Here is an 11,951-nt window from a genome sequence, read left to right as displayed (position 1 = left end):
TTGTCTATACAACACAAAACTGTCAAAGTGACTCTCCTAAGGTGCAGGTCTGACTCCCATGCACCCATCCTTCTGTCCTGTGACTCAATAAAGTTCAGTAACTCCCTGTTACCTTAGGAGAAAACATAAAGTCCTGCCTGGCATTTAAAAATCTAGATTTATTAAACATTACTCCCCCTCATGACTACTGCAGTCCAGTTAAACTCACCTTTTTAATGTTCCTCATACATGGCACCCCATCTCCCATCTCTATGCCTTTGCTCTGGCTCTTTCCCATATTGAAATGTACTGTATCTTTACCTCTAACTCTCAGAATCCCTGGTTTCCTTCAAAGCTCAGTTTAATATAACTTTCCACATATATACATATTTATAAGTTTTTTGTTGTATGGCCATTTAATAGTGTCTGATTCTTCATGACCTTGTATAAGGTTGTCTTAGCAAATATGCTGCAGTGGTTTGCCATTTCTTTCTCCAGTGGATTAAGGCAAACATAGGTTAAGTGGCTTGCCCAGGGTCACACAGCTAGTGAGCGTCCAGGGCTAAACTGGAGCTCAGGTCTTCCTGACTCCAGGCTCAGTGCTCTCTCCACTGAGCCCCCTCTAGGCCTAGAGATAGGTAGATAGGTAGTTAGATAGAGAGATAGATAAATAAATAGATAGATAGGCAGATAGATAGATAGGCAGATAGATAGATAGGCAGATAGATAGATAGATAGATAGATAGATAGATAGATAGATAGATAGATAGATAGATAGATAGATAGATAGATAGGCAGATAGATAGATAGGCAGATAGATAGATAGATAGATAGATAGATAGATAGGCAGATAGATAGATAGATAGATAGATAGATAGATAGATAGATAGATAGATAGATAGATAGATAGGCAGATAGATATTTGCCTGGCACATAGTAGGCTCTTAGTAAACACTTGCTGATTAACTGGTTCTAACAACAGAAGTGGATAGCTTTATCGCTGATAAGAGATAAAGAAAAAATAAGTATTGGGGGAATTTAATGAGTTCCATTTTGGACATGAGTTTCAGAAGTTTACTGGATGTTTAAATGGAGGTAGCCAGCAATTAGTTGGTAATACAAGATCAGAATTTCAGGAGGGAACTTTGGAATGGAGAGGTAGATTTGGTGGTAATCTGCAGAGAGAGGATCAGTGAACTCCTGGGAGCTGTAAGATCTCTAAGAGAGCTTCTGTAAAGAAGAGATTCCAGAACATACATACTTTAGTGAGAGGGAAGGAAACAGGTATTTAGTAAGCCTACTATGTGTCAGACACTGACTGTGCTACGTGCTTTACAAATATTATCTCATCCCTGGAAGGTCCAGCAAACGGGACTGAGAAGGAACAGTTCAGCAGGTAGGTGAAAAACCAGAAGAGAGCTGGGTCACAGAAGCAAAGGGAGAGGAGGGAATCCTGAGGACACAGCAGTCACTTTCTCTGACTGTCCTCCAGGCCTGCAATGATGTTCTTCCTCATCTCTGCCTCCAGGCTCCCAGGCTTCCTTTAAGTCCCAGCTAAGATCCCACCTTCTATGAGAAGCCTTTCTTAATACTCCTTAATTCCAGACTCTTCCCTCCCTCTGTTAAGGGCTTCCAACTTACCTTGTACGCAGCTTGTTTGTACATGGTTGTTTATATATCGTCTCTACCATTAGACTGTGAGCTCTTTGTCTTTCTTTGTCATTCCCAGGGCTCAGCGCAATGCCTGGTGTATAGTAAGCACCTAATGAATGTTTACTGACCCACTGACTAGTCATAGTATCAAAGCAGCAGAGAGCTTGAGAAAGATGATGCAATTCGTGTTGGTATTTTGTGTTTTCCGTGAAAAAAATAGAGAAAAAACCCCATTAAAAACAAGAATACATTTTTTCCAACAAAAGAAACTCAGAATAATTCACTTTGTGACGTGAGAAGAATTTGATTCCTCTGAAACCCAAGAAGAGTGAAAATATAATCATCACACTGAGTATCAAGAAATAGAGTCCATGATTCTTTTAAACAATAGACCTCTTGCTGAAGGGCGAAGGCAATGTAATGAATGTTCTGAGAGTCAGAAGATGTGTGTTCGAGCAGTATGGCCTTGGTCAAGTCATCAAACCTCTCTGAGTCTCAGTTTTGCCATCTGTAAAATGGACATTAAAAAATGCTAAAGTTAAAACAAGTGGTTTATAAACTTTAAAATGCTACATAAAATGAGCTATAGTTGTTACTAACTGCAAAACTTCTCAGGGCAAAACCCTACCCTAGCAGTTAGGGCAATATAAAACGTGTATTTCAAAGAATTCAAAAAAGATGAAAACACCACCATTACAGCACAAGGAAAACCTCCTCTGGTCTCCACATATTAAACTATTTCATTATAAGAATAACGTTAACATTTCCAAAAATTCATTTATTTAGTTAGGATTTCATGCTTCCAGAAGGATATTTACCATGATTTCCATTTAGTGTTTTAAATATGACTGTCAGAATTCCAGAATGCTCATCTCATAGGAGAAAGAGGCCTGTCCCTGGAGTTAGGAGAGACTAGGGATTGAATCCTGACTCAGTCCCTTGATAGCTACATCACCCTTGGATAAGTCGCTTAGCCCTTTGAGACTCCATTTCAGAGGATGGGGAGAGGAGTGTGGTGGCAGGATCCTGGGGGAAAGGTAACCCTTTAAGACCGTAATTTGCAAAGCAAGTAATTTTAATTGGTAGATGGAATTTCTTCATATGGGAGTTCCCTGTACCAATGTTCTGATACCCTCCTTATGCCTCCCTCCCCCACCAAATCCTACCTCTCAGGGTTGTTGTGAGGTTCAAGTAACATAATTAGTATAAAGCACTTTACCAAATTTAAAACTATCCTATAAAACTTTTTTTTTATAAGACTTTTTCTTTGCTTTATCCTCCCTTGAAATAGCCTCTACCCCCACCCCCAGCCACTGCTGAGGTTTCCCTTTTTAAGGATCTAAGGAGCCTAGAAGCAGGGTGAGATTTGATTTTCCAACTAAACCTACTCATTACCAAGTATGCAGATTCCTAGAAAATAGCCAGTCAGACAGGAAACTCTCGGTACTTCATGTACTAAATGGTGTAACTTTTCACAGACACAAACCCAGATACTGGAAATGCGTCATGCAGCTGGTATATGAATTTGGGGAAAGATAGCTGGTGAAAAGATAAAATGAATTAAATTGTCAAAGAAACCAGAGAGAAGTCCTGATTCTTTTTCTTCAGTCATTTCAGTCATGTCTGACTCTTTGTGACCCTATTTGAGGTTTTCTTGGCAAAGATACTGGAGTGGTTACTATTTGTTTCTCCAGTTCATTTTACAGACAAGGAATTGAGGCAAACTGGGTTAAGTAACTTGCCCAAGGTCACACAGCTACTAAGTATCTGAGGCTGGATTAAACTCATGAAAATGAGTCTTACTGATTCTCAGCCCAGCACTTTATTCATTGTGCCACCTAGCTGCCTGTGTATATGGAAATGCCATTTTAAAAATATTTGTTAAGTTCAGAATACAAATAAATTAAAATTTAAGACTCCTCATAGTACTTGAGGGCACATTCTTTTACCCCATGTGTCTTACATGGGAGAATCAGGATACTATTTCGTTTTTAAAATATCATTATTTCCAGATATGAGTAGGAGGAAAAGATCAGACTGGTTTACATTTGGGAAATTGTGCAGTTGTTTTAAGTGATGGCATATGGCTATGCCCATCTTTTGCTGTTATTCTTATGGCGATGCTACATGGCATTGTACATCACACTTTTGAAAGACTCAAAAGTTATAACAAACCAAATAGAGAAGATGGAAAAAAGTCTGAGTAGGTTGTAGCACATTGATACATTGGCATTTGGGAAGAGAACGAAAGATATTATTGAGGAGAAACATAGAACCAGGAAAGGAAATGGGTCAGTCATATAGGGAGAAGAAGAGACAACAGATAAAAATGCCGACATTAAGAGAATGATAGGGGGCCTCCCATTCATTTGGGAGGTTTATGAACAAGAAGTCACATATGTATCATATCCACATCAATAAATGATGTATCCATTAAAGTATCCAGGTAGTCATCACTTCTTAACAGTGTTTATAAGTGTCTTGAATCTTGCCTTTCATAGAAAATCATTTTATATTAGCGTTCATTTGTCACAGCAAAGAATATACCTTAGTTTGGAATGAAGAATGCTAAATATCTGTGACTTGATCATTGGAAGCACTGAAGGATCTGGTAGATTTGTATAATTTCTTTCTTTTGGTTTGTTTTAAAATGATTTTTGTTGTTGGGCAGGCATGAGTCAATTCAGTTGAGTGTTGTTGCGTGTTAGGTTGTTCTTGGCAAAGGTCAGAATGGATACATGGCCTAGACATATAGTCCAGGAAATTAGAAGAACATGGAGGATATTGCTTATCAGACTTATGGATGGGCAAACAATTTATGAATAAATAAGAGATAGGAAGCAAGGTTAGATGTAAAATGGACAGATTTGATTACATTAAATTAGAAAGGTTTTGTTCAAATAAACAAATGTAGTCAAGATCAGTAGAAAAGTAGAAAGGAAAAATTTATAGCCAGCGTCTCAGATAAAAGTCTCAGATCTCAAATATTTAAAGAACTTTGTCCAATCTATAAGAATATGAGTTATTCCCCAATTGATAAATGATCAAAAGATATGAACATGCAGATTTCTAATGAAGAAATCAAAACATTTTATTGTCATATGAAAAAATGCTCTAAATTATTATTGATTAAAGAAATACAAATTAAACAACCTTGAGATATTATCTTATACCTGCCAGACTGGCTAACATGATTGAAGGAGAAATCAACAAATGCTGGAGGGGAGATGGAAAAACTGGAACACTTCATGTTGGTGGAATTGTGAACTAATCCAGTCATTTGGGAGAACAATCTAGAATTATGCCCAAAGAGTTGTCAAACTGCCTATACTCTTTGACCCAGCAATACCACTGTATGTTCTATATATTTATAGTGGCTCTCTTTGTAGTGGCAAAGAACTGGAAATTGAGGGGATGCCTGTCAATTGGGGAATGGCTGAACAAGTTGTGGTATATGGTTGTGATGGAATACTACTATGCTATAAGAAATAATGAGCTCAGTGATCTTAGAAAATATATAGAAAGACTTGCATGAAATAATGAAGGGAGAAATGAGCAGAATGAAGAGAACATTGTATACAGTAACAGCAACATTGTTTCAAGAACAACTTTGAGCAAATAAGTTATTTTGTCTATTGTAAATATCCAAATTAACTATAAAGGACATATGATGAAAGACACTATCTGTGTCCAGAGGAAGAACTGACAAACAGAGGTACGTATAGAATAATTTGACATATAGACATATATACATATATGTGTGTGTATGTGGATGTGGACACACATACCTATTTGTGTCTAATAGTAGCCGTCTCTTGGAAGGGGGGGAGGAAAAAAAGGAAATTTACATATAATTTTATTGTGTATTTGAAAAGAATAGCAAGTTGGGCATTGCACATTTGCAAGTTTCATGTGCAATTATCTTTTTTATTATACTACGTTATGGAAATGCTTGTTTTATTCCATAAATTAAAAAAGTAAAAATTAAATTAAAAAAGCTTGTCCAGTATCTGATGCCATTTTTCTTTAAAAAACTACATGAAAACTGAAAGTCAAAACTCCATATCCTGAATTCAATACTAAGAGGAATATATGCTCTCAGATGAAGGGGAAAGCAGCAATAAACATTTATTAAGTGCCTACTACTTTCCAGGTGCTATGCAAAGTGCTTGTTTTTTACAAATATTATTTTATTCCGTGCTCACAACAACCCTGGGGAGTAGGTGATATTATTGCTCTCATTTTACAACTCAAGAAATTGAGGCAAACAAAGGTTAAATGATTTGCCCAGGTCAAACAACTAGTAAGTATTTCTGGGCCTGAATTTCAACTCAATTCTTCCTGATTCTAGGCCCATTGCTCTATCTACTGGGTACCAGCTGCCTCTAAAGATGAAAATAAAGCTGAAAATGAAGCTTTAAGCAGTTAAATAAGTCATGATTTTACTTTCTTTTTTCTAATCTAACATTTCATTGCTATAGGGGGCTACTGGTTAGAACATTCCCTCTACCCATGCATACCCTCAGTGCTCTGACATTTATAGGCTCCAACAGTTGTTTGGGGGCCTGTCAGTGAGTCAATAAACCTTTACTAAACTCCTGTGACATGCTGGGTACTGGGCTAAGTGTTTGGGGATACAAATAAGAAAGAAGACAGTCCCTGCCTTCAAAGAGACTACAGTCTAACGGGAGAAGACAAGAAGGGGAGGGAAGTGAAGTTTTTCCCCTCTAGAGACAAACTTGATCATTGTCATTACTCATCATTGAGTTGGAATTTGGTCTTTGTTGTTCTTTATTGTTATAGTCAATGTGTATCTTGTTTCCTGGTCCTGCTTGCTTCACTTTGATTCGCTTCATTTAAGTCTTCCATGCTTCTCTGTATTCTTCATGTTCACCACTTTTTAAAGGACCAGTAATATGATGATAACAGGAGCAATAGTTAACATTTATATAGAACTCTATGGTTTGCAAAATGCTTTGCAAATATCTCATTTTATCCTCACAGACACCTTGGGAGGTAGGTGCTGCTATGATCTTCACTTGTCAGAAGAGGAAACTGAGGCAGACCAAGAAGTGAAATTCATAGGCAGTAAACGTCTGACGCAGGATTCCGTTGTACTTATATGCCACAGTTTCTTAAATCATACCCCAATTGGTGGGCATTTGCTTTTTTTTTTTTTAGTGAAGAGCTATTTTAATGTGCACCCATTAAATATTGTATTTGGATTTGAAAAAATGAGTGGTTTTGTATGTGTGGTGTTCTCTTGGAGTTGAATGAAAATAAGTTGGTTGTTCCTGCACTGTGACCTTAGGGTTTGAAAGACCCTCACGCTTAACTAGTTCAACCTCCTACCAAGAATCCTCCCTCAACATTCCTTATAGTTAATCATCTAGTCCCTGCTTGAATGCTTTCAGGGATGAAGACCTCTCTATATCACAAGGAAACTCACCATCTCCAACTATAATTGGTTGTTTCAAATAAACACAGTACAAATCAGCATGGAAGCCACTAGGTCTCAACTTTTCTGAATCATCCTTAATTTTTGCTTTCTTGTTGGCTTGGCTACAAGAAACAAAATGTTTGAGTGCCTACCACAGCGTTTAAGTTCACTGAAACTGAGAAAGCTCCCAGACTGCAGAGATTTATGTTTTCAGGAAAGGAATATTCCAGTATACCATGACCATATGAAGCAAACAACCATCCACTTTCTTTGGAGTATCTAAGTTTTTTGCCTTTCTCCTGAACCAATCATCCTGCTGAGCAGAGTTCTGGACTGTTAATAAAGCATGCTTTATATTAGTAGACACATGGAATGTACTTTAATTTATTTTACCTTACAAAATAAATCTGATGCTTCTAATAATAAATTGAATGTAACTGTGGTTAAAAAAATCTGTTTTCTATAAGATTTTTTTTTTGCCTTCTATTAGATGCCATTACGTTCTTGATGGTATGAATTCTTCAAATTGAAAATGAGAGGTTTTTGTAATCCAATAGTAGAGAAGAAATGTCTATGTATTTTTAAAAAATCATTGAGAACTAACTCCAACATCAAATCAATAAATTTACATTACTGAGCAATTGGTCTTCCAAAGAAGCTTAGTACAGTAGAAAGATTACTATATTTGGAGTCAAAAGGACTGGGTTAGATCTAGCTGTTTTTCTGAGAGTGTATGGGAAAGTCAGTTAACCTCTCTGGAAGCTTAGGAGATGAAAGAGTACTCAGGGGGAAGGCGTTTGTGGTCTCATTTTTATGAAGTTTTGCTGGAAGATAGATTAACTCTAAACAAAACCATCTTTGGGTTAGTTCATTAACATATCCATAGCATCTCAAAATTATTAGCAACATTTTGTGTTCTGCTGGTCTCACTGTGGATGTCTGGAGCTTATCTAAGACTTACAGAACATTGGGCAGTTAGCAGGACCGAAATGCCCTAATGACAAGGTTTCGTTAGCTTCCCCTGATTTAGTATGTAGTCTCAGGATATGATTTTTAATTAACATATGATACACTCTGGCAAGTAACCAGAATACTCCTTTGATCCATGGGATAGTCTGTGAGTGACTTTTAGGTTCTCTTTTGCAAAATTACTTCCTGCCTTTGTTACGTTATACTAGCTACTTATAAACTTTCTATACTAACTAAAAATGGGGTCAAGTGGGGTTGGTTGGTTGTTGTCCTTCATTCTTGAAGATGACCGAAACGACATCACTGTGATAATGTCAAGTTTTAATGTGTCTGGTGGTGGCTGATCAGACCAATATGAGTTCGGAATGCTCTACCACAGATTGGGCACAAATATTCCATGTGAACATTTGGGATAGAAACTCTAAATTTGCCCATCCTGCATTTCCCTTGAGCTATTTCAATTCTGCTTTGCATATCGAGCATAGCACCTTTTCTGATGTGGGCATGCCATGATCAGTTCCAAAGTTGCTGAGAGAGACCTTGAGAGTGTCCCTGTATCACTTCTTCTGACTACCATGTGATTGCCTGCCCCATGTGAATTCTCCATAAAATAGTCTTTGGCAAGCATACATTTTGCATTCGAACAACATGGCCAGCCCATCGGAGTTGTGCTTTCCAAAGTACAGTTTGAATGCTTGGCGGTTTAGTTTGAGCAAGGACTTCAGTATCTGGTACCTTATCCTGCCAGGTGATCTTCAGAATCTTTCTAAGACAATTCAAATGGAAGTGATTCAGTTTCCTGGCATGGTGCTGGCAGACTGATACAGGTATACAACGATGAGGTCAGCACAACAGCTCTGTAGACCTTCAGTTTGGTAGTCAGTCTAATACCTCTTCTCTCCCCTACTTTCCTTTGGATTCTCTCAAACACTAAGTTAGTTCTGGCAATGCGTGCATCCACCTCATTATCAATGTGTATGTCCCTGGAAAGTACACTACCAAGGTAAGTGAACTAATCCACAGAATTCAAAAGTTTTCCATTTGCTGTAACTGATGGTTCCATGTATGGATGGTGCGGTGGTAGCTGACAGAGCACCTGTGTTTTCTTAGTGTTAATTGTTAGGTCAAAATTAGCACAAGTAGCAGAGAATCCTCTCAGCTTCAGAGGCTGCATTGAGTGCACAATCATCAACAAACAAAAAATCATGCACCAACACTCCCTGCTCTTTGGTCCTGATTTGTAGTCTTTACAAATTGAAGAGTTTACCATCAGTGCGTTAGCTGACCTTGATGCCATGTTTACCCTCAATGAAAGTATTTGACAGCATGACTGAAAACATCTGGCTAAAAAGCATGGGAGGAAGTACACAGCCCAGTTTCATTCCACTGGTGACTGGGAAGGTGTGAGAACATTGTCCACTATCCAGAACCCGGGCCAACATGCCATCATGAAATTGATGTACAATTTTGATGAACTTCTCTGGGCAACCAATTTTGACATAATTTTCCATAAACCCTCATAACTAACAGTATCAAAGACCTTGATCAGATTGACAAATGTCGTATACAGACATCTATTCTGCTCCTGGCATTTCTCCTGGAGTTGTAGGGCAGCAAACACCATATCGATTTTTCCTCGATCCTTTCTGAAGCCACACTGGCTCTCAGGTAGATGATCATCAGCCCATTAAGAAGGACTCTGGCAAGAATCTTGCCAGCAATGACTAAGGGAGAGACCCCCCTGTGATTGTTGCAGGATGATGTATTTCCTTTACCTTTATGGAGGAGTGGGGGGAGGACATGGCAATCAAGAACAAGATACAATTTTTATTTTATTTTATTTTATTTTATTTTATTTTTTTATTAATTTTTTTATTTTTTTTAATGTTTAACAATCACTGCCATACAATTGCGATTTTATCCCTCCCCACCCACCCCCCACTACCTCCCTCCCTCCCCACGACTGCATACAATTCTGTATAGATTCTACATATACTTTCCTATTGAGTATATTTTCACTATAGTCATGCTATGTAGTCAGACTAAGATAAATGAAAGAATCCGTATAACAAATCAGAACATGATACACAAACAGATACACATACACAAACATGATCTGCTACATTATGTGAGTGACTTCCATATTTCTCTCTCTGAGTGTGGAAGGCATTTTGCCTTGAGGTCCACCATTGGGATTTTTTTTTTTTTTCAGAAGTTCTTGTGTTATTACAAAAATCTAAGTCTACCAGAAAAAACTCTCACACACTGTGGTTGTTGCTGTGCATAAAGTTCTCCTGGTTCTGCTCCTTTCACTCAGCATCAGGTCATATAAGTCCTTCCAGGCCTCTCTGAAGTCTTCTTGTTCATCATTTCTTATGGCACAATAGTACTCCATTACATTCATATACCATAATTTATTCAGCCATTCCCCAATTGATGGACATCCCCTTGACTTCCAGTTTTTGGCAACTACATAGAGTGCTGCTATAAATATTTTTGTACATGTGGGACCCTTTCCCATTTTTATGATCTCTTGGGGATATAGTCCTAGTAGCGATATTGCTGGGTCAAAGGGTATGCACATTTTTGTAGCCCTTTGGGCATAGTTCCAAATTGCTCTCCAGAATGGTTGGATGCGCTCACAGCTCCACCAACAATGAATTAGTGTTCCAACTCTCCCACATCCTCTCCAGCATTTATCATTTTCTTGTTCTGTCATGTTTGCCAATCTTATAGGTGTGATGTGGTACCTCAGAGTTGTTTTGATTTGCATCTCTCTAACCAATAGTGATTTAGAGCATTTTTTCATATGATTATAGATAGCTTTAATTTCTTCCTCTGAAAATTGCCTGTTCATATCCTTTGACCATTTATCAATTGGGGAATGACTTGTATGATTATACATTTGGGTCAGTTCTCTATATATTCTAGAAATGAGGCCTTTATCCCCGAGCTTAGCTGTAAAAATTTTTTCCCAATTTACTACATCCCTCCGGATTTTGGTTGCATTGGGTTTGGTTGTGCAAAAACTTCTCAGTTTAATGTACTCAAAGTTATCCATTTTGCATTTCATAATGCATTCTATCTCTCCTTTAGTAAAGAATTCTTCCCTTCTCCATAGATCTGATAAATACACTATTCCTTGCTTCTCCAGTTTATTCATGGTATCAATCTTTATACCTAAATCATGTACCCATTTGGACTTTATTCTTGTGTACGGTGTCAGGTATGGGTCTATGCCTAATTTCCGCCACACTGTTATCCAGTTTTCCCAGCAATTTTTGTCAAACAATGAGTTCTTATCCCAGAAGCTGGGGTCCTTGGGTTTATCAAACAGAAGGTTGCTATATTCCTTGCCTACTGCATCTTGAGTGCCAAGTCTATTCCACTTGTCTACCTCTCTGTTTCTTAGCCAATACCAAGTGGTTTTGATAATTGCTGCTTTATAGTACAGTTTAAGGTCTGGTAGCGCTAGGCCACCTTCCCAAGCATTTCTTTTCATTAGTCCCTTTGATATTCTGGACCTTTTGTTTTTCCAAATGAATTTTGATATTATTTTATCCAGCTCTAGAAAGTAATTGTCTGATAGTTTAATTGGTATGGCACTAAATAAGTATATTAATTTGGGTAGAATTGTCATTTTTATTATATTAGCACGGCCTACCCATGAGCAACTAATGTTTTTCCACTTACTTAAATCTGAGTTTATTTGTGCAAAAAGTGTCTTGTAATTGTGTTCATATAGTCCCTGGGTTTGTTTTGGCAGGTAGACTCCTAAGTATTTTATACTGTCTACCCTAACTTTAAATGGGATTTCTCTTTCTATCTCTTGCTGTTGAACTTTGTTGCTAATATATAGGAATGCAGAGGATTTGTGTGGGTTTATTTTGTACCCTGCAACTTTGCCAAA

This window comes from Notamacropus eugenii, chromosome 4 (assembly GCF_028372415.1).
Source record: "Notamacropus eugenii isolate mMacEug1 chromosome 4, mMacEug1.pri_v2, whole genome shotgun sequence".
Taxonomy (NCBI): domain Eukaryota; kingdom Metazoa; phylum Chordata; class Mammalia; order Diprotodontia; family Macropodidae; genus Notamacropus; species Notamacropus eugenii.
This window is presented reverse-complemented; position numbering follows the sequence as displayed.